Source organism: Eumetopias jubatus, unplaced genomic scaffold, assembly GCF_037043125.1.
Source record: "Eumetopias jubatus isolate StellerSeaLion01/CBP00866 unplaced genomic scaffold, mEumJub1_p1.0 scaffold_13, whole genome shotgun sequence".
Classification (NCBI taxonomy): domain Eukaryota; kingdom Metazoa; phylum Chordata; class Mammalia; order Carnivora; family Otariidae; genus Eumetopias; species Eumetopias jubatus.
The window spans coordinates 82,962,440-82,987,177 of record NW_028274819.1 but is presented as its reverse complement, the minus strand read 5'-3'; the positions used below and the strand labels follow the sequence as shown (position 1 = coordinate 82,987,177).

The 24,738-nt window shown below is 37.2% G+C and overlaps 1 pseudogene; it reads left to right on the top strand.

The window, feature by feature from the left end:
- Nucleotides 1-641: 641 nt before the first annotated feature.
- Nucleotides 642-24,520, top strand: LOC114203218 (eukaryotic translation initiation factor 2A pseudogene; annotated as a pseudogene).
- Nucleotides 24,521-24,738: the final 218 nt, after the last annotated feature.

The following is a 24,738-nucleotide window of genomic DNA, read 5'->3' as shown; positions in this document are numbered from 1 at the left end:
GTTTGGGTTCTTTTTCCTCCCCCATTGCAGATTCCCATTATGGCTTAGGGTGGCAGGGTGCGTGTATCACCTGCAGTGGCACTGGCTGCATGGGGCGGCTGGGCAGGACTGTCCATTTCAAGGTGGACTGCATTTAGATTCTCACATGGGAAGCGGAGGGTGAATATGTCATGGGAGTGTTTGTTTTTATTGTTTGACTTTTCGTTTTTTTTGTTGTTGTTGTTTGTTTTGTTTTTTTGCTGTCTAGTCATCCTCATCGGTCTGCTTCTTGGTGTGGACATCTTTATCCTCATCATCTTCACCTGCTCGTGTGCCCGCAGCTGTCTCAGCCTCCTGGTCTTCCTCTCTACCCTCTTCCTCACCATTCCCTTCCTTCTCTTCTTCCTCCTCCGTTTGCTCCTCCCTTCTTCCTCTTCTTCATCTTCCTCTTGTCAGCCTCCTGCTCCCCATTTTCCTCTTGAGCATTCCCATCAACATGCATATCTCTTCCATTCTCACCCCTGCACAATTTCCTTTTTCTCCTGTAAGTCCTTGGTGATGATTTCAGAGCTGGTGTCCACGGCTGTGTCTGACATGACAGGACAAGCCAGTAACTCGGTGTAGCAGATTAAAAGGAAAGCAGGAGTTGGAGGACTCTGATGATGAAGCTGCTGGAGTCTGCAGTGGAGGTGGTTGCAGTGAGCGAGGAGCTGGACTGCAAACAATGCAATGTTGCTGTTTCAGAGCAGCCAGTGGGGTCAGATACATTTTAAATGATGATGTCCTTCAACAGATGAATGGATAAAGAAGATGTGGTCTATACATGCAATGGAATATTATGCAGCCATCAAAAAGAATGAGATCTTGCCATTTGCAATGACGTGGATGGAACTGGAGGGTGTTATGCTGAGTGAAATAAGTCAATCAGAGAAAGACATGTATCATATGACCTCACTGATATGAGGAATTCTTAATCTCAGGAAACAAACTGAGGGTTGCTGGAGTGAGGGGGGTGGGAGGGATGGGGTGGCTGGGTGATAAATATTGGGGAGGGTATGTGCTATGGTGAGTGCTGTGAATCGTGCAAGACTGTTGAATCACAGATCTGTACCTCTGAAACAAATAATGCAATACATGTTAAGAAAAAAAAAAAAGAAGATAGCAGGAAGGGAAGAATGAAGGGGGAGAAATCGGAAGGGGAGATGAACCATGAGAGATGATGGACTCTGAAAAACGAACTGAAGGTTCTAGAGGGGAGTGGGGTGGGAGGATGGGTTAAGCTGGTGATGGGTATTAAAGAGGGCACATTCGGCATGGAGCACTGGGTGTTATGCACAAACAATGAATCATGGAACACTACATCAAAAACTAATGATGTAATGTATGGTGATTAGCAAAACAATTAAAATTAAAAATAAATAAATAAATAAATGATGATGTCCTCCCTGGTGCTCTGGAACTCAGACACTAGGAAAGAGGATTTCCTCATATAGGTAACAAATATCAGTAGGAATAATGGGTATTCCTCTCCAGAGTGAAATATAAATCTGCCTTTATCTGCATAGGCTACTCTCACTAAAAGCCTCTCCTTTATCTTCCCCCAAATTAGAACATCATCCTTTGATTAAATCAATTCCAAATAACCTTGAAAATCTAAGATATTGAACTACTATTATCTTCTAAAAAAAAAAAGTTCCACAAATTTATATACTTTATAAAATACGTTGTCATAAACATGGATCAGGTAAGTTTTGCTACAGAAGCGGAAACTAGATCTGGAACTTGTATTGTGTGAGAAGGTAAACTTGAAAGTGGTGTTACTGTAGTAGATTCACAGGTTGGCAAAGTAGAGCATAAAGCCAAAGGCATCAGGAGATGATAAGAAGGAGCCTCCAAAGAAACTCAATAGTTCCCTAATAGGAGGAGCAAGCTCTGGAGACAAGCTCTGCCATTTCATTGATTGGACCTAACCTTGCTTCAGGACTGAGTGACTCTTAGAATACCAGTCTGGGTCTGGATTTGACAGAAACTAAATCTGAGGAAGATATAATCTTCAATGTTTGTTTGCTTGTTCTCTCCTGGAAATTTCTAAATGCAGCTGCATATAACAAACCTGGAATACCGAGTTGACACTTTGTGCTTGCAAAAACTCACATTTCTCTCTTGGGAAACTTGGAATGAGGGCCTTGTGTGTGTGTGTGAGAGAGAGAGAGAGAGAGAGTTGTGGAGTGGGGAAGAGGAGGGGATGTGAAAGAAGGCAAAGGACAGGGACCATCTGTGATCTCTCCCTCTTTCCTCTTTTCTCTTAGCTATTGTAGGTATCATGGAGGAAGGATTTCCTCTGCCCTTTAAGTTCTCTCTAGATGGACTAAGAATCAACTTAATGTGAGACAGATTAACAGGAGGAAATAAAATTTAATAGCATAAGTACAGGGAATCCACACAGACATGAAATTCTAGATTGTCAGGCAACATGTTGCTTATATGAGCTAAGGAGAGGGGTAGGGGTCTGAGGATACAAAGGGGAGAAAGACCATTAGCAGGAAGTTGAGAAGAGATGTTTGGAAAACAAAGATTGCTCTATGATGTAGATAATTTTCTTAGGTAAAGAGGAATCTCTGTTAATAGCTCTTCCTGGTATAAGCAAGCAGTTGAGGATATGGTAAAGAGCTATTCCTGAATCTTCGGGGTTTTTTGTTTTTAAACTCAAAATAACGTTCATGCCAAAGTGGCCCACCTTGCGGTGACCTGCTCCTACATAGGGGAAGATAAATAATTTTTTCTCTACCTTTCTAGGTTCTTGTTTGAGATACCCATCCCCCCACCCCTTTTAAAAACAAAACAAAACAGCTTTACAGGAGAAAAACCAACAAAAGTTTAATAACATGTACCCCCTATATACATGGGAGAGACCCAGGAAAATTGAGCAACTTTCTGAAATGGTGGCATAAGCCACCACTTCACATACCATCTCTAGTTAAAAAAAAAAAAAATGTTGGAGGTGAGGAACCAGTTATGAGAGGCTACCAGGAAAAGCATAGTAAAGAAGGGTAAACTGTTACACAGATTTAGGCCCTTGCCTTTGCTACTGACAAGACTTTCTAGAGATTTAGTCATCCTTCTCTTCCTGGTACAGGCAGGGGGACACCCTTGCAAATAAATATTTTTCTTATAAGTGTAAAACTCCTTTACAAAAGGGTAACTTAGTTTTCAGAGCTTTTTTGTGTCTGCTACTTCTTAAAAAAATAACTAACTCAAGATAATTCTTATGCCAAAGAAGCATATTTTGGGTTGGCAAATTCTGCTCTCCTTCAAGAGATACCCAAGAAAACTGTGTAAGTCTCTAAAATGGTTCAAGCCATCACCATAAACAGCATCTTTGGGTAAAAACAAAAGCAATATTTGGGTGGGGGAGAGTAAGGCCAATTAAGGGAGGTTATAAGGAAAGCACAGTAAACAAGGGTAAGGTTGTTGTACAGATTTAAGTCATTGCCTTTACCGTGGACAAGATTCTCTTGTGATTTAGAGTCTTCCTTTTGTTCTTGGTAAAAAGAGAGGGAGACACGTTTACAAATGGAGATTTCCCTTATAAATGTAATTTTATTTTACAAAAGTAAAACTTCTAATCAGTTTTCAAAGCTTCTCTGGTATCTGTTATTATTTATTAAATGATGTACAATGGAATATTACTCAGTCATCAGAAAGGATGAATACCCATCATTTGCATCGACATGGATGGAACTGGAGGAGATTATGCTAAGTGAAATAAAACAAGCAGAGAAAGACAATTATCATATGGTTTCACTTATTTGTGGAACATGAGGAATAGCACAGAGGACATTAGGAGAAGGAAGGTAAAACTGAAGGGGGGGAGATCAGAGGGGGAGATGAAGCATGAGAGACTATGGACTCCAGGAAACAATCTGAGGGTTTCAGAGGGAAGGGGGGGGAATGGGTTAGCCCAGTGGTGTGTATTAAGGAAGGCACGTGTTGTAACGAGCACTGGGTGTCATACACAAACAATGAATCATGGAACACTACATCAAAAACTAATGAAGTACTGTATGGTGACTAACATAACATAATAAATAAATAAATTAATTAATTAAAAATAAATACATAACTGCATGATAGGTAATATGGTATGAACTAACCTGATCCTAAATTAAATAGCCTGGTGATGGGTATTAAAGAGGGCACGTTCTGTGTGGAGCACTGGGTGTTAGGCGCAAACAATGAATCATGGAACACTACATCAAAAACTAATGATGTAATGTATGGTGATTAACATAACAATAAAAAATTTAAAGAAAAAAATTCATTGAGAAAAAGAAAAATAGGATTAATAATAAATTGCTTAATAATAATAAACAAAAATGATTTAATAGTTTATTTTTTTCTGGTTTCTTTTTCTGTTTGTTTTTTTCAACTTATGTTATTTAAAAGTAACCAGCTCAAGATACTCCTTATTCAAAAAGGCAAATCCTGGGGTGGCAAGTTCTGCTCCCCTTCACTTTCTCTATGTTATTGTCTCTAGTCAGTGTCCACTCAGAAAATGTTATGGGGCACCTGGGTGGCTCAGTCAGATAGGCAACCAACTCTTGATCTCAGCTCAGGTCTTGATCTCATCAAGGTAGGGAGTTCAGGCCCTGCATTGGGCTCCATGCTGGGTGTGGAACCTACTTTAAAAAAAAATGAACTTCAATAACATATTTGGGGTGCCTGGTGGCTCAGTCAGTTAAGCATCTAACTCTTGATTTTGGCTCAGGTCATGATCTCAGGGTCTTAAGATGAAGCCCATCTTGGGCTCTGCAGTGGGCATGGACCTTGCTTAAGATTCTTTCTCTCCCTCTCCCTCTACCCTTCTTTCCCTGCTCACACTCTCTCTCTCTAAAAAAAAAATATATATATATATATATATATATATATATATATATATATATATATATATATATATGATATGGGGGAATTCCCAAAGAGCAAGCTCCAGTGGGTTCCTAACACACAACTCTCAAGTTGGGCTCAGGCTGCCAAAATTTGAACAAAGCAAGAGGATCATAAATAGGATTGTCAGGTGGATAGCTCTAAAGGATTACTATCAGTCCCATTTGCTGGGAATTAGTGCTCCCAGAAGCAATGGAGGGTCACTTTTCCACTTGTGGTTTACATGAAAAAAAGAATAGGTGGATGCTGTCCTCTGAGGGATTCCCTGAACACCCTTGAGACTGCTGGCCAGAGTCTATATGGAAGGGAGAGCTGACTGTACATATTTAGAGTGATATCCTAGGCATTGGGAATACATGAAGAAAGACCACAAGTTATATGCAGTCTATGGTTTTGTTTTCCCAAGAGTTCTTTTGGGATTGGTTTAGAGCAGGGGCTTGACCCTGTTAAAAGTTAGTTTGGCCAAAGAATGGAACCAAACCTATGCCCATCTAAGGAACTAATGAAATAATAAACTGGTTGAATAAGCCATATATATTCACAGAATGGAGTATTATTTAGCTATAAAAAGGAATGAATATCTTAATATAGAAAATATCTTTATATAGTTTCATCTTCAGGATAAATGTTAAGTAAAATGAAGTAGAATAGAAAATTATGTGTAGAGCAGGCAACCATTTCCCCAAGAAAAATATAAATACTAAAAACATACAAATTTTTCTTATTTTAAAAAAGGCATAAACTATATTTTAAATATTATTTATCTATGATTCAAGGAATGGAATAGTTTGGAAGGCACCTAGAGAAACTAGACTTTTATGCATATTTTTAAATATCCCTAAAATTAAAATCAAATTAATTAATTTAACTGTATATATAGTTTGTGAAAAATTCACAGAGAAGGCATATTACAAGTGACCTCAAAAACATACTAATTGGATTGAATATCTCTAATTTTCTTAAAGATTTGATTCTTAAGGATTAAAAGACCACTCTTTCCACCCCCAAAATATCCTTCTATAGCATTCTATGATCATTTTTGTTGCATAGTGGTGGTATTCTTTTTTTTTAATTAAGAAAATAATATTGAGTGATTATCAAGAACAAATTATGTTGTGGAAGACAGGCAAAAAGTTAGAAGCCTGAGGAAAATTTTATGAAAAACAAACTGGGGTCATTAGTTATTTAATAAAGAGGAAAAGATTAAGCTAACAAATAAGAACCTTGGAGATGAGGTAAATATAAATATTGCCATTGGAACCCAAGCAAGCGAAATTTAGTGGTAATGTGTTTGTTTTCATTTGTTTGTTTGTTTGTTTGTTTTTAATTATGAAAAGATTTCAACTTTACAGAAAAGTAGAGAATAGTATAGCAAACAACCATGTATTTACAACTTAAATTTAATAGTAATGTTTTATTGTATTGCTTTCTCTCTCTCCCTTTCTCTCTTTTTCTCTCTCTCTTTGCAAATATATTTTAAAATAAAGATATCATTACATTTTACTCTGAAACAAGGTAGTATGCTTCTGTAAAAAAAATCAAGACTTACACAAATACAAATTTTACTCTTGGGATCTGAGAACCCCTAGAAGACATGCCTGAGGGCTTTAGTTTGGAGACTAAGGTGTGCAAGCTATGAACTCCATAATAGTTTGGGATAGTAAAGGGGATTTTTAAAAGTTGTTTAAAAGATTTAGAAATGGAAAAATACTTATCTGAATGCAAGGAACTGGAAAAGAGACAGAGATCTAAATCATATGCTATTTGGTGTATGATTTAACCATTTTTCCTATCTCCAACAATGTCTTAATTTAAATTTGCATATATTTTTAAATGTAAATGTAATTGACATATGGCACTATATTAGTGTCAAATGTCTACCACTATGATTCAATGTGTACATATTGCAGAATGATCACCATGAAAGTCTAGTTAACTTCAATCACCATACATAGTTATAATTTTTTTCTTGAGATGAGAACTTTTAAAATTTACTCTTAGCGACTTTCACATATACAATACATTATTGTAAACCATAGTTACCATGCTGTATGTTACAGCCTTTTGACTTATTTATTTTATAGCTGGAAGTTTATATCTTTTGACATCCTTCACCCATTTTGTCTACCACCACCCCCTGCCTCGGTCAACTACCAATCTGTTCTCTGTACCTATGAGTGTTTTTACTTTCTTTTTAGGTTCCACATATAAGTGAAATCATATGGTGTTTGACATTTACACTCCGACTTATTTTATTTAGCATAATGTCCTCAAAGTCCATCTATATTGTCACAAAGGATGAGAGTTCCTCCTTTTTGATGACTGAATAATATTCCATGTGAGATATATATATCTCACAATTTCTTTATCCATTCATTTGTCAATGGACACTTAGGTTGCCTCCATGTCTTGCCTATGGTAATTACTGCTGCAGTAAACATGAGGTGCATACATCTTTTTGAGTTAATGTTTTTATTTCTTTCAGATACGTATCCAGAAGTGGAATTGCTGGATCATATGGTAGTTCTATTTTTAACTTTTTGAGGAAAATTCATACTGTTTTCCTTAGTGGCTACACCAATTTACATTCTCACCAACAGTGCATGAGGGTTCCTTTCCTTCACATCCTTGCCAACATTTCTTACTTATTACCTTTTTGATGTTAGTCATTCTCACAGGTGTGAGATAATATCTCATTATGGTTTTAATTTACATTTCTCTGATGATTAGTAATGTTGAGCACCTTTCCAAGTACCTGTTGGTCATCTATGTGTCTTATTTGAAAGACATGTCTTATTCACTTCCTCTGCCCATCTTTTAATCAGATTTTTTCTTTGCTATTGAGTTATATGAGTTCTTTATATGTGTTGTATATGACCCTCTCATCAGATATATGGTGTACAAATATTTTCTTTCCATTCAGGAATTTGGCTTTTTATTTTGTTGATGTAGTGATGGTATACTTATTTTGAGATGGTTTTGATTGTATTTAAAGGGGAAATTAATAAATTAACCTGATGTCACTGAAAGCCAGGAATTCCAGTGAAGGAGAAAGATTTAAAGATGTAGCATTGAATAAGGCTAAATAAAAATCCAGTAGTTATAAATTTGAATCGGGATTACCAACATGAATATATGATTTATTTTATCTTTAAATCAATATATATTATCTACAAATGCTTGGACACAATGTCCATCTTAGTGACAGTGGGCACATAACTTCCCAGGAAAAGTTATCAGGGTTGCATTAAGCTATAACTGGAAATATACCGAATGAACCTAGAACATCTTACCATACTAGAAAGCAAGGAGTTTGTTAGACTATAGTCCTGTTAACAGACTCAGAATCAACCAAAATAGGCTCCCACTGGCCAAAGAAGGGATAACTTGAGAACCAATAAAGTCAGTAACTTCAATCAGTAGAAACAACTTATGCGTATGAGTCCAAAATGTTATTAAAACAAAAATAATGGCTTGGTTAATAATGTTATTAGAGTAATATTTTTGGCAAAAAATTTGTAAATAAATTCATCATATTAAAAACTATAAAGAGAAATATGTAAACACTAACTTGCCTTTCCTATGCAAACTTCAACTGAAGAAAATCTAATAGTTTATGAAGGTAAATTTATCTTCATAGAACTATCCCAGCTAGTTAATAAAAATGGAATGACAGAATTAGAATATCACATTTTGGCAACTCCCTAACAAAATAATGAATCAAAACTGCAATCACTAATGACTGCTAACATTTTTTTAAAGCTATTATATACTTTCTGATAGAAGTACACAATAGAACCTAGAAAATATTTTTGCCCAAAACTTAAACCTGAATTTAAACATTTAGATATTATTGACAGCATATATAGGACATAGAAGAAGCTATATATTATCAATAACACAGGAATACAATCAGTAAAATCCATAATATGGGAAACTTCACATTGAAAATTCCTTTCTTATTTAACAACAACAACAAAAAAATGCAAGGAAAAAAGGATAGAGGAAGCAACCTGTACATTAAACTAATTTTAACAAATAACACCAATGAAATTTCAGTATATGAATCTTATATGGGTCTTTTTTAAAGTGGTTTTTTTTTTTTTGTATTTTATTTCCAGTTAGTTAACATATAGTGTTATTAGTTTCAGGTGTGCAATATAGTGATTCAACAATTGTATACATTACTTGGTGCTCATCATGACAAGTGCACTCCTTAATCCCCATCACCTATTTAACCCACCCCCCCTACCCAGCTCCCCTCTCTTAACCATCAGTTTGTTCTTTATAGTTAAGAGTCTGTTTTTTAGTTTGTCTCTCTCTCTTTTTTCTTTTACTCATTTGTCTTGATTCTTACATGCCACATATGACTGAAATCATACTGTATTTGTCTCTCTCTGACTGACTGACTTCATTTAGCATTATACCCTCTGGCTCCAACCATGTTTTTGCAAATGGCAAGATTTCATTCTTTCTTATGGCTGAATAATATCCATTCTTTCTTATGGCTGAATAATATCCGATGAATAATAATTGCATCAGATATATAAGACCCAGTGTCTTAACACAATATTCAGCACTGCTTGACAAAAATATGACTCTAATATCCAACCATAATAAAGATTTCATTCTTATAGCTGAATAATATCCGATATATATATAATGTATAAATATATGTGTGTGTGTATATATATATATTATGAGTGTGTGTGTATACATATATGTTTATATATGTATAGTATGAGTGTGTGTGTATATATGTATATATACACAACATATTCCATACCTTCTTTATCCATTCATCTATTGATGGATACTACTTAGGCTGCTCCCATTATTTGGCTATTGTAAATAATGCTGCAATAAACATAAGGGGCCATGCATTGCTTAGAATTAGTGTTTTTGTATTTTTTAGTAAATACCCAGTAGTGAGATTACTGGGTTGTAGGATAGTTCTATTTCAAACTTTTTGAGGAAACTCCATATTATTTTCCACAGTGGCTGTACAAGTTTACATTCCCACTAATGGTTCACAAGGATTCATTTTTCTCCATTTCCTCACCAACACTTGTTGTTTCTTGTGTTTTGATTTTAGCCATTCTGACAGATGTGAGATGATACCTTGATTTAAAGAAATAAGCATGTAAAATTGAATTTATTTAAAAATATTATTTAAGATATCATTGTTTTTTAAAGTTTGGTAATAATATTACAGTTATATTTTAAAGCGATGTGAATGTGAAATTTGAATATAAATCATATGTTAGATAATTACAAAATTAAATGTTGAGTTGGGTCACTGTATTTAAGAATGTAAGAATGTTCTTATTTTTAGAATTTAGTTCCTAATCAAAATGGCTAAAAATTAACGTCAGGAAATGACAGATGTTGGTGGGGATGCAGAGAAAGGGGAACCCTCCTACACTGTTGGTGGGAATGCAAACTGGGGCAACCACTCTGGAAAACAGTATGGAGGTTCCTCAAAAAGTTGAAAATAGAGCTACCATAAAATCCAGCAATTGCAGTACTGGGTATTTAACCCAAAGATACAAATATAGGGACCCAAAGGGGTATGTGCACCCCAATGTTTACAGCAGCAGTGTCCACAATAGCCAAACTGGAAAGAGCCATGATGTCCATCAACAGATGAATGGATAAAGAAGATGTGGTATATATACACAATAGAATATTATGCAGCCATCAAAAGGAATGAGATCTTGCCATTTGCAACGATGTGAATGGAACTGGAGGGTGTTATGCTGAGTGAAATAAGTCAATCAGAGAAAGACATGTATCCTATGACCTCACTGATATGAGGAATTCTTAATCTCAGGAAACAAACTGAGGGTTGCTGGAGTAGGGGTGGGGTGGGAGGCATGGGGTGGCTGGGTGACAGACATTGGGGAGGGTATGTGCTATGGTGAGCGCTGTGAATTCTGCAAGACTGTTGAATCACAGATCTGTACCTCTGAAACAAATAATGCAATATATGTTAAGAAAAAAAAAGAAGAAGATAGCAGGAGGGGAAGAATGGGGGGGTAAATCAGAGGGGGAGACGAACCATGAGAGATGATGGACTCTGAAAAACAAACTGAGGGTTCTAGAGGGGAGGGGGTGGGGGGATGGGTTAGCCTGGTGATGGGTATTAAAGAGGGCACGTTCTGCGTGGAGCACTGGGTGTTATACACAAACAATGAATCATGAAACACTATATCAAAAACTAATGATGTAATGTATGGTGATTAACATAATAAAAAATAAAAAAAAGAAGTTAGTTGCTAAAAGACTTATGGTGAAATATCAAGATGTATACAAGTTACTTTCAGGTAGTTTAGCAAAACAAGAAAAGAAAAATATCACTGCTAATATGGCACATTGGTAACATTTTGAACATGCATCAAAGACTTGGTCTCTGGCCTTTCAGTAGGAAAGACAGGTAGTCCAGTTATGAGAGATGGGGTAAGATCACTTCACTCTGCCTCTCCAATTAGTGCAGCTATAAAAACCTGGAAAGAATTCATGGAGTTATTCTGAGAGGTAAATAGTAACAAGGTGATTGGAGGAAAAGGTCAAAATTTAAACTAACATCAAACTTATGGTTAGTTTTTTTTACCTGTTATTTCCTTCCAACATCCCTCAGTCAGGTCATTCTGTGTCTCTAAGTACAGTCTTTAGCTTAAAATCTAATTTGTCTGATACAAGAATTGCTACCCCCACTTTCTTTTGAGGTCCGTTGGCATGATAGATGGATCTCCATCCCTTCACTTTCAGTCTGGATGTATCTTTAGTTTCAAAATGAGTCTCTTGTAGACAGCATATGGATGGGTCCTGTCTTTTTATCCAATCTGCAACCCTGTGCTGTTTTATGGGAGCATTTAGGCCCTTCACATTGAGAGTGATTATTGAAAGATATGAATTTATTGTCATCATGTTGCCTGTGAAGTCCTTGTTCCTATAGATCGTCTCTGTAAATTTCTGTTCTATATCCCTCTTGGCATCTTTCTCCTTTTATAGAACCTCCCTTAATATTTTTTTCAGGGCCGGCTTAGTGGTCACATATTCTTTCAGTTTCTGCTGGTCCTGGAAGCTCTGCTTCTCTCCATCCATTCTAAATGACAGCCTTTCTGGATAAAGTATTCTTGGCTGCATGTTCTTCTCATTTAGTACCCTGAATATGTCTTGCCAGCCCTTTCTGGCTTGTGGGTAGGTCTGATGTTATTCTGATCTTCCTCCCTCTGTACATAAGGAATCGCTTCCCTCTAACTGCCCTTAAGATGGTTTCCTTGGTTCTAAGATTTGTGAGTTTTAGTATTACATGCCGCGGTATTGGTCTGCTTTCCTTGATCTTGGGAGGCGTCCTCTCTGCCTCTAGGACACGAATATTTGTTTCCCTCATTCCCCAGATTAGGGAAGTTATCAGCTACGATTTGCTCAAATACATCTTCTAGTCCTCTCTCTCTCTCCACCCCCTCAGGGATCCCAATAATTCTGACACTGGAATATTTCATGTTGTCATTTATTTCTCTAATTCTGTTTTCATGTATTTTAAGCTGTTTTTTCCAGACCTCCTCCTGTTCCTTCCTATCAGTTGGTCTTCTAGATCACTAATTCATTCTTCTGCATTGTTTACCTTAGCTGTTAGAGTATCTAGATTAGATTGGATCTCACTGATAGCATTTTTATGTTCTGCCAGTTCAGCTTTCATTTCTGCCCTTAGAGACTCTATGTTGCCATTAATCAATTTCTCCATTCTAGCTATTGTCTTCATAACTGTTACTGTGAAGTCCATTTCTGACATACTGGTTATATTTGTATCCATTTGTAAATCTGTGGCAGAAGTCACAATCTCTGAGTCTTTCCTATTTTGGGTATTCCTCTTCCTAGTCATTCTGTTGAGGGGTGGTTGAGGGAATGTACAGAGTCCAGATTATTGACCACAACCCAAGCAAGATGCACTTGTTTTGTAGGGACCTTAGGGTTGTCTGCCTCTTGTTCTCCCAGCCTGTCTTCTGAGGGAGGGCCTGTTGCACTATTGCTCAGGCAAACCTGTTTGGGCAGAGTTGTCCTACCCCCTGTGCAGGGGGATGGGCTCAGTGAAAGCAGGTTTTTTGGGGCTTTTGTTCTCTGGAGGCTTTCTCTGGCAGCTTTCCAAGTCTCTTCCGAGAATCAAAGCAGAAGAGACCGTTTCCAACCCTCTGCCTCTAACAGAGAGATTGCAGTTTGTTCTTCAGTGAGCTCTCCAAGCCACACTATCTCCATTTCTGTCTGTGCTACTATAAACTGCAGCATCCTGGGTTGTGCGCCCCTCAGCAGCACTGCCATTGCTCACCTCCAGGTCGGGGAATGTGTCTGGCCTTTGTGCTTCTACAACTGCCAGCTGCCCCCAGTTCGCTTGCACGGTCCTGCCACTCAGGGTTTCAGTCCAGCGGGGCTACCCTAAAGTCCTTTTCCCATTGCTACCAGTCTGTGAGTCTATGCCCCATCCCCAGTGCAGGAAGCTTTTGTGCTCTAGCAGTGCAGGATCCCGACAGGTCCCTCCCCCTTCTGTTTATCTTCTGATATCTGCCTGGGGAATCATGACTCCCCACTTCATACCTCAGAACCAACTGCCTGTGATATTCTGTTTGTAGAGATCCAGATATATCTTCTTACATCTCAGGCTGATTTTGTGGGTGTTCAGAGTGGTCTGGTAGATATCCAGCTCAATTCAGAGGACCAGTTGGAATAGGGTCCCCTACTCCTCTGCCATCTTTCCACCTCTGCCTCAATAATATCTTCTTATAGTGGGTTGGTTTGAATAGGAATCCTCAGTCCACACTGCTTTCTATTATGTTACTTAAATATCTTTTATTTTGTAACATCCCACTCTACATTTTTGAAGCTATTGACTAGGGTATTTTCCCTATAAATTGTCCCATGTTATGAACTTGGCCAATTGCTTCATTGTGATTGTCACACTGGCCTTGTAAACTAGTAATTAGATCTAGAAACTTGGCAAGATTTAGGTTTTATTTCAAAGACAAAAATACTTTATAGTTGGCACTGAACACTTCCTATTGCATTATATCATAAGTCATGTACAATCTAGTTATCCATATTTAGTAATTCAAGATTGATCAGTGGCTTAAGTGGTGTCAGTTTAATTTCTATTAAAGGCAATCTATTCTATAGGGTATTTTTTATTATCAAATCCTCCATTGAATTTCTGCTTAATGATCTTGGCATATACTGTTGATCACTGTCTATATCATTATTTCATTAATGGTTGAGAAAATGTTGATTTTTAAAAATCAGTCTCTTTTGCTCCTTTTTTTGGAAAAAAAGAATAATTTTACTCATAAAGTATTTGGACGTGCTACAATACAGTTTATTGAAAAAAGGCAAAAGAGTGAAGATACATAATTATTTATATTGGTTTATCAACATTCAGAGTAATGAGTAATGAGTTGGTGCACTAGCACTAGCATGAAACAATATTTTTAAAAAATTATTTTATGAACTCATGAATTTGTATATATTTTATTGTTTCAATCTGTGGCAGTTAATTTTCTTTTTGATTCTCAAATGGTCTCATCTTAGACCAATGGGAGCCCTGTTAATGGTAGACTGCTGTTTCTTTCTCACATGACATCTTATTTTATGGGGCAAAAATACTTCCTAGGATTATCTTGTACATTTTCACACCTGGAATTGACAATTTCTCTGAGGAGCTATGCCTTCTTTTAGTGGGAAAAAGCATTTAGAGGTTAGAATATAGGTATCAGGAGTATACAGTGTTATTTAATCTTCAAAATGATTCTGAAATCTGCTTATAATATCCAATTTTAGTAAAGATTCTGAGGCTTAGAGAAGTTGATAAACACAATCAAGGTCATAGAATTACTTAGTGGCAGAACTCAAAACTTTTATGTGTGCTACAACAGAGTACACAATACAGAGTTGAGAGATTGGTAATTGGTAATCTAATTGATAAGAAATGAAATGATTCAAGTGCATTATGAGATGACCAGCAATCACAGATTGGATTTCATGGCAATAGAAATATGGTTACTGGCATAAACTATAAAAGTAAAGATGGTAGGGGAGTCTGGATGGCTCAGTCGGTTAAGCGTCTGCCTTTGGTTCAAGTCATGATCTCAGGTTCCTGGGATTGAGCTGGCATCAGGCTCCCTGCTCAGTGGGGAGTCTGCTTCTCCCTCTCCCTCTGACCCTCCTCCCCAATTGCAGTCTCTCTCTCTCAAATAAATAAATAAAAATCTTTAAAAAAATGTAGAGATGGTATTTGAAGAGTGGGCTTATGCCCTATTGGTAGATTAACTTGTGAGAGAGAAACACCAATATCCCTGGTGTCTTAGTTTGAGTGATCTTAAAAACAGGACCTGAGATAAAAATTTGTGTGATAATGGTTTATTTGGGATGCTAGGAAGTTGAAGTAAGGAAGCAGAGAGAGTGAGGTAGGAGAGAATAAAGGCTAATAAAGGGTACATTATCAAAGTTGCTGCAGAGTTTCAAGGGTTCAATTCCATCTCTGAGAAGTGTACAGATTACTACCTAAACTCTTCATCCTGACATTGGTACATGGACTTTCCTACATGTTTTGAATAATACCCTTTGAGCTTCTGGGCAGCACCTGGTTGCATGTAGGTCAAACATAAGGAGAAAGTTTTAGAGAAGAACCTCAAGCAAAAAAACAATGAATGGGTCTGCATTTAGGTTGGACTCTGTCGCTGTGCAGGCAACTATTTGCTACAACTGTATCTAAAATGACTTGTGAGGATGTGGGTGGTCTTTGACCCCAGTTCTACGACCTTCTTCTATTCTGTCTTCTCCAGGTTGTCCTACCCTATTCTTACTACTGCTTAGGGGTTCCTTGAACAGAGCAGCTTCAGAAGGGATAAGAGTGAGAGGACTGAATGTACATATGACACATGTTTTCCAGGATAAATATACCCTGTCTGTGAGCCTCCTTTGATCCCCTTTGGGAGGTGTAGTCCACAGAATAGGCCCATTCTTAGCTCTAATTGGAGATGAGGAGAGAAGGGAATGAGGGCTCTTCCTTCATAAGCTCAAGTCTCTGTGTCTTCTAAAGATTCTGTTCCTATGTTCTTAGGTTTAGAGCACTCCATTTAAGTAGTGAAACAATTAGAATTCTTAGGGGACAGAAAACAAACATTGAACTTGTCTACACTAATCATACAGAAGAAAGAGGGGGAAACAAAATGGGAAAGGCATAGTGAGGAAGAACAGTGAAGGCAGGTGAGCAAATGCCAACAGGAGATCTGAAAAATATATCTTCCCACGCCTTTCCTAGAAAAATCTCCACCAGCTGAGTGCCATGCTCCACCCTGCCCAGCATCCTCTAGCATTCTTCTTCTCCCTTCTTTTCTCCATACCATCCAGTCCTAATGTCTTATTAACAACACTCCCAATACCCCTCTTCACATCCAAAAAGAAAGAAGAAAATAATAAGGTCCTGAGCCCATTGAGAATGTTTTTTTCTGGCAAAATGTCACTATGTCTATGCAAGAATATGTTGCTGTGTATCTATGTGTGTGTGAACAAGCTCAGGAGTCCTTGTTGTATATTCTTTTTCTATTAACAATTATAAACGTTATATGGTCTGTCACCATGTCTTTCATACACCCGAGACAGTACACAGTAACTCTGTAGTAACAGTCATTTAATAATAAAGACAATGGTGATGATGATTGATGCTGCTGACTAATCCAAATATCTCCAGGGAAAGAAGGACAGACACTCTTTTGAGAGAGAACAGAGCTAAGGAACTGCCAGAAAAGTTTGCATTTTCTAGCCAATTTATCAAGTTTCCATTTATGATTTTCTTCAAGCGTGACACAAATGAATTGCTTTCCTTTCTGAAAGAAAACAAATGAGAAAGTTTATTTATACATTTTTAACAGCACTCAATAAAAATCACTTTCATGTTTCAATGTGAACTAGTCACATTATAAATATTTGAAAATGTTTTTTGCATGGATAAATAATAAAGGGAAGCTTTGAGGAGAACTTATATTTTTAATATCACTCAAGGAACAATTCATAAATACCTATAATCTGTTCTCTGGCACTCATTGTCCAAAATCCATAGCAACTTCAACTTTATACGATATTATAGCTTTATTTTGCCTTGACAGATCTTGTAATCACAATTACTACTTAACTCAAATTGTTTCAAGGTTCCAGATGAAACTAATATCATTAGGGGCACCTGGGTGGCTCATTTGGGTAAGTGCCTACCTTCGGCCCAGGTCATGATCGCAGGGTCCTGGGATCGAGCCCTGCATCAGGCTCCCTGCTCAACGAGGAATCTGCTTATACCTCACCCTCTGCTGCTCTCCCTGCTTGTACTCTCTCTCTCTCTCTCTCTCTCTCTGCCAAATAAATAAATAAAATCTTTAAAAAAAAATACTGTCATTACTAGTGACTACTGTTTCTTCAAGGAAGCCGCTCTTAGTGGTTCTTTTCAGCTAGGTTTTGTAAAGTACTGTGAACTAGGCCCCTTCTGTCCCTGCTCCTTCTTCTGTGAGGCTGGCAAACAGCTGGTGTCTTCTTTCCCATTCTCAGGGCTTCATTTGCTAAGACACCATGGCAGCTCAGGCAGCTCCTACTGTGATATTTTTCCCCCATTTAGATAAGTTCCACTCAGCATGAAAGAGTAAAGGAGCTGTACTTCAACCCCAGTCTGATGGGGAGAGGTCCTTGGGGAGTGAAGGTGGCAGAGTGATTTCTTCTCAGAAAGTTTTTCCTCCATCTAAAAATTTCTCACCAAGAATGGTTATTCATTTCTTTTTTAATTTGTATGTTCATTCAGTGTATGAATAATTATTTGCTAGGTATTTTTGGCATTATTCTTGGTGCTCAAGTAACAATATATGAAATGATAAAAACAGGAATAAAGTGACTTCATTGTTTAAATGCAAATCCAATGATACCGAAAACATTGTCCATAAAATAAACTAACTAAAAATTAGACTTTATCAAAATTGAAAATTATTTGTCTGGGAAAGATACTGTTAAGAGAATGAAAATCACCCACTGTGTCAGCAGGAGAAGTTACCTTGCAAAGCACATATCTGATCAAAGACTTTTATTTAGAATTTATAAATAACACCTGAAATTCAACAATAAAATAAGCAAACAACTCAATTTTTAAAATAAACAAAAGAACTGAATGGACACTTCACCAAAGAAGATAGGCAGATAGAAAATAAGCATAAGAAAAGATGTTCCACATAATTTGTTACAAGAGAAATGAGATACCACAACATACCTATTATAATTGTTTGAAGAAAAAAAATGACAATACCTCATTTGTTACTAGTGGGAGTTTAAAATACTACAGCCACTTTGAAATACAGTTAAGCAATTTCTTATAATATTAAATGTACACATCAACATACCAGCAATCTTACTACTGGCTATTTGTCCAAGTGCATTGAAAAACTACATCCACACAAAAACCTATGTGTGAATGTCTATAACAACTTTACTCACAAATGCTAAAAACGGAAAACAACCATGATGTCCTTCAAAACATAAGCAGATAAACCAGTTCTAGTCCATTCGTCACGTGGAATACTACTTAGCAGTAAAAAGAAAGGAATAATTTATTCATGCAACAACACAGAGGACGCTTAGCTGCATTTTGCTAAATGGAATAAGCCAAACCACAAAGGCTACATATTGTATGATTTCCTTTATATGTCATTCTGGAGAAGGTGGAACTATAAGAATAAAAAACAGATCAGTGGTTGCCAGGGATTGAGGGAGCAGAGTGATTCACTGCAATAGTTCACACGGGGGTTTTTAGGTTATAGAACTATTTTAGCATGACTTATTGATATCTGTGAATACATGATTAGGATACATATGTGTATTTTGTATCTCTGTCCACTGAGAAGGTCTAAGAACAGTGACACCCTAGTAACAATGAGTATATCCACCATCCAGATTTTTGTTTCTAAATACCAATTTACAGTAAAAGAAAAGGGTCCTTGGAGAAATGGCCAATTTTAATGAAGGCACATGAAAAATGCAGGATGACCCTAAAGTATCTGGTAATGTCAGAAAGTAAAGAAGTGTTAAAAACGTTATTGGAAATATAAGCAAAATATGAATGAAGTTAATATTGTACTAATTAAATTTCTTAGTTTGGGCAATTATAACACAGTAATGTGTCAACACTGAGGAATTTGGGTAAAGGGTATACAGAATCTATACTACCTTTGCAATTGCAACTTTTCTATAATTGCATTAATCCTGGCAATCACCTGGCAAATCATTTCTTCCTGTCTTCCTGCTCCAACGTGAAGTTTCTGAGACTCATACACATGCATACATATGTGTGTTTATGTGTTTGTATGCCTGTGTTTATGGTGCAATCAAAGCCAGATGCATGGGCAGCACTGAGGGAGAACTAGAGCTGGACAAAAATGACTCCTCAGTTTTCATTTTGAATTTCAGTGTGAATGAGCCAGGCAGAGGACAGGACACTACATCAGGAAGCTGGCCATCCCCTCCAGGCTGATGTGGCTATTAATTTGCACATTTCAATCAACAGGTGATGTACTTACTATAAGATCATTCCCACTTGCCTTTATCCATCTTGTTTATCAGAGCCTCATGCAAATAATTCTTGAAAGCCATATTGAAATACAGATCTGCTGTCTAAACAAACCTCTAACATTTCAAGAAATCCCATGGAGGCACAAATAAACTCCCTGGAATAATGAAGCAGCACAATAACTTACTTTAATAAAACCAGCCTCTGAAAATAACATTGCTTCATTTCCCTCTCCCTTCCCCACCCTCACCTCTTCTAACATCAGCCATGAAGCTTGTTGGCGCTCTCCTAGATCAGCCAGGGAAGCTGCAGAGGCCTGAATAATTAAGTAAATAAACCCTGTTGATTTCTCCTCTCATCTTACCCACCTTCTCTCCTGGGGTCCTGGGTCAGGTCCTGTTTGACATCTTACTATCCCCTAACCAGGGAACCCACTTTGACTGACATTATACAAGGGATGAAAATGCAACTGAGGAGGTGCCTCCAGTGTGGGAGCTCAGCTGACAGGTGGTCATCAGGGGCAGAAAAGGTAGCAGAGCCAGCATGAGCCTGAAGCAACAGTTGGGGGAGGTGCAATTGGGAGAAAGAATTTCAATCAACATAACAATCCTTCATTTAGAGAACAGGAGAGCTTCCTGAGATGTTCAAACATAATAAAATTTTTAAAATAAAAGTGGCTAGTCTTAACCCTTCTGCAACTGTTCCTGTGCAGTGACCCCTTGAGTCAACAGAATGAGTAAGCTTAGGGAGAACTTCCAATGCTGTCCAGTAAGGGCTCAGATCTCCATGGCTGCCATTTTGCCAGTGTCCACCCCCACAAAGGCTGAGCTGCATCCTTATCATACCCCTGCCCTGCCTGATCTCTTGTTCTGTCTTATGATTATTCCCTCTTGTCTTTTCCAGCTGTCTTCATGACATTAATGTTCTTGTAAGGGTTTGGGCACCTTTTTATTAGAGAATTATAATCCCCTGAACAGTATATTAAAAACCTAGCCAATGCGAGCTATGAAAATATATTTTATCTGCATTTTGTTTTATTTACCTTTAAAATATAAGATACAATCCCAGAAGCTACATCTTGATGGCCCTAGAAAACTTATTTTTGGGTTGCCTTACTTGAGGTTTCAAGGTGACTTCTCTGAGTCTGTCTGCTCCTGTATCTACCAGCTCAGTCCCTGTGTGAGACCATGGGGTATGAGTTTTCCATTAGGAATCTCCTCCCCCAAACATCATCTATTGATAATTTTAAGGAGTTTTTATGATATAGGAGTGCTATTATGATGCCAGTTTGGTCAGTAGATACAAGAATACACAAATTCCTTCCTGTTTTACAGGTCTGTCCTTCCCCAAGCTCTTCAAAGGAAGATGCATGTATAAGTAACAATAGCAAAGAGAAACATAACACTTTTTGTTTTTATGGCTTTTGCTCTAATTCCCAATCATAATTTCATCAATCTTTATTTGACTCCGTGGGAAATTCTTTGTGACTAGATAAAGGCAGTTTAGAACTTAGAGTCAAAGGCTAGAGAGCCTATGATTTCTCTTTCACCCAAAGTCAAACCTCAGATCTTACCAACGGTGGACAGATCAGTTATATATATATATATATATATATATATATATATATATATATATATATATATATATTATATTATATATATGGTATTATAAGTATTATATTACTTATAGAGATATCAATTAAGGTTATTTGGTTGTAGGTGACTAACAATGCTTTCACTAACAATTTCAGAGAATTCCTTCAAGGCCAGAGGAAGTAGTACCACAGAGAAAGAGGCCAACTTGATCCCCAGTGTTCAGTGCTAAACTGCCAAAGGCTGGAGAAGTAGATACAGGTCTGTCTTAAAAAAATTAGTGTCCAAAGAGTGGGAAAAAAAATGGCTGTTTGCCATGCACTTCTCAGTATAGATTTATGGATTGATAAGAAAGAAAAAGGGGTTGCTTCTACCTGGGTTGTAAACTGCATCCTCTGAAAACTCTATATTTGGTCTATATGAGCAGTCATTGACCTATACTTTTGTTTCCTGTTCTCAGTTCTGTTTCATGTCTGGTGAATAATCATGTGTATGTATGGCAGCATGGGAGAAAAGGGAAGAAATGCAAGGAGACTTGAGATTTGCCTAGAGATTGATGATACTAGCCAGGTTTGAATCTCAGTGTTAGAATCACTACTCTGACACAGCACTTGGAGCCTCTGAAAGTTGTAAGGTATGTACTGGCCTTTGATGTCCAAGCTTGAACCAATCACTCAAATTGACTATCTACTATCTTAGAGAGCAGAGAGAAGAATAGTGAAACAAGATTTGCAAATCCCTCCCAGTGAAGGGTATTGAGACCAGCCTAGCATATGAGTTCCTAAAGGGGGAGAGCTGAGGAAGCTGAAGGTAGAGAGCAGAAGTTAGCAAAGAACTGGAGGAAAGGGAAGAAGAAAGTTACTATTCAAATAATATGCCTGCTTCAAATTTTGACTACGATGAGTTATTCTAGGAAGTCTGATTCAGCTTGCACAGGAGTTGTTTTTTCTTATGTGTGAGACTCACTTAACCTTTCAGTCAAATATCTGGTCTAAAAATATATCTCATATAAAGAGTCAGGCCTTTATATGAGATGGGGTGGATAAAAGATATATTCCAAGGTTCTGGAGTGCAAGTCAGAGTGGAGGAGAGATGGGAGTCAAGGTAGATAGGGTGGACTCCATTCCTCTTTTACAAAAAAACAAAAGACTAAAATGTAGGTTGAGCATAATTATATAAAGTTATATATTACTTATAGAGATATCAATTAAGGTTATTTGTTTGTAGGTGACCAACAATGCTTTCATTAACAAGTCAAAAGTAAACTCTTGGAAGGATATGGAGGAAATTACAAAAAGAAAATCTGGAGAACTTATCTCAGAAAGGACAACAACAATATGGGCTACAGGTATCAGAATTTTAGAAACCAATTATTGTCTTTTTTGGGTGTCACATAACTTAACTATTTCCATTCTTTGTGTCATTGAACTCAAAGTTCAAGTTTTAGGGAAAGAATATCTGACTGGCCAGCATGAGTCACATGGTCACTAATTGAGCACAGCAGGAGATTCTTGAGTTATAACACCACCAAAGCATTGTGCAATGAGAGAAGAACCTTTCCCCAAAACAAAAACAGAGTTTCTAAAAGAGAATTGAGCTCTCAATGCCAGGCACATACACAATGACATGTTGACAATACATTACATAGGGTAGCCCAGAATCCCTTATCAGATGCAGCAATATTGAAAATAAAGTCTCAGCTTCATACATATCATACAGATTGTTTTGCTTGTATGTTGGGACTTTAGTCAGTTATGATCAAAGACACAGTACCAGAAAGTTGAAATGGCTTCAAAAATTAGAATTTTAGTTTATGCATTTTCAATAGGGACAATATGGTCCACAAGAGGGGAAAAGAGGCTTGCGGGTGGGGGAATAAAACTTAGCTATTATAGTGAATTGTGTCCTTCCAAATGGCCACAGTACACAAAGAGATATATAAAATATCCATGGTAATAAAATTTCATGGGGGGAAAGAATAGGGTAATTAGGAGAATAAATTCTTGTTTTACTTTTTTTGCATGGAGGTGGGTAATAATGGGAAAAAAAAAAAGGTTCAGAAACCATGTTCTAGACCACTACTTCTCAACTTTCCATGCCATCAAAATACCTAGGGACATTAAAAAATTCTGATACATGAGACTATGTTCATAGGCTCCGATGAATTATTCTTGGGTGTATCCTGGGCATTGATTCTGAAATGCAACAAAGGCTGAAAATCACCCATCTACATCCTTGTAGTTATGGTGAGCATCAGGGTCATCCACTAGGAGTTTGTCAGAAGTGTAAAATGTAAACCCACTCCATGTCTGCTGAATCAGAATCTACACTTAAAGAAGATTGCCAGGTAATTCATATACACATTATATGTTTAGAGCATTGAACTATGCCAATGATTATCAACCATCCAAATCACTGATGGAGACTTTTTAACCTTACAGCTGTCCCAGCCCACTCCAGAGTCATCAAATTAGAATTATTGGTCCTGTGTTTGACTTTGGAACTTGTCCTCGTAATGCAGCCTACTATAGCCCACATGGACATATATTAGTACTAGCTGGATTTGGAAATCTGAGGGGAGAAATGGAAGTGTGGGATGTTAAAAACTAAAAACTTATTTCTAAGACAGTGGCCTCTGATTCTACCTATTTTGCTTGGTGCCCTGACAGTGAGCATATTTCAACAGCCATGTGTACTCTCAGGTTATGTGTTAATAATGGGTACAAGATTTGGCATTAGACTGACTCTGTCTTACACAAGTATGATGTGCCATCAAATGAAGAATTATGGCAGGTTTCTTGGCAGCCATTTTTAGATGGAATATTTCCAGTAAAAACAATAACTTACCAAACAGTTCCAAGTGAGGTACCCAGTGAAGAACCTAAAGTTGCAACAGCTTATAGACCCCCAGCTTTAAGAAATAAGCCAATCACCAATTCCAAACTGCATGAGGAGGAACCACCTCAGAATATGAAACCACAAGCATGAAAGGATAAGCCATTATCAAAAACAGCCCTTAAAAATCAAAGAAAGCATGAGGCTAAGAAAGCTGCAAAACAGGAAGCAAGAAATGAAAAGAGTCCAGATTTGGCACTTACTCCTGCCCCACAGAGCACACCACTAAATACTATCTCGCAGTCAACCTCTGGAGACCCTGAAATAGACAAAAAAAATCAAGAACCTAAAGAAGAAACTGAAAGCAATCAAACAACGGAAAGAACAAGCAGCAGCTGCAAAACAGCTAGAAAAAAATCAGTTGGAGAAAATTCAAAAAGAGAAAGCTCTTCTCCAAGAGCTGGAAGGTTTGGAATTGGGTATTTATAGATTCACAGAGAGCAAGTTGTTATCAGAAATAAGTGCAAACACATTTTCTGTTAAACCCACTGGTGGACATGAAATATATCCATGTGCCCACATTTAATGTTCATCTATAATTTTAACCATTTATCCAAGATTCTGCATATGTGTGAAATTATTTAATAATGTTTATTAAATTGATTTTTACATCCTGCATCCAATACCATGTCAACACATGATATAGAAAAGAAACACATGAATTTTTTAGTAAGTTTGACAGATTGAAAGACAATGTCGTTTTTTTTATTAGGGGATAGTATTTACCATACATGTGAATAAAAA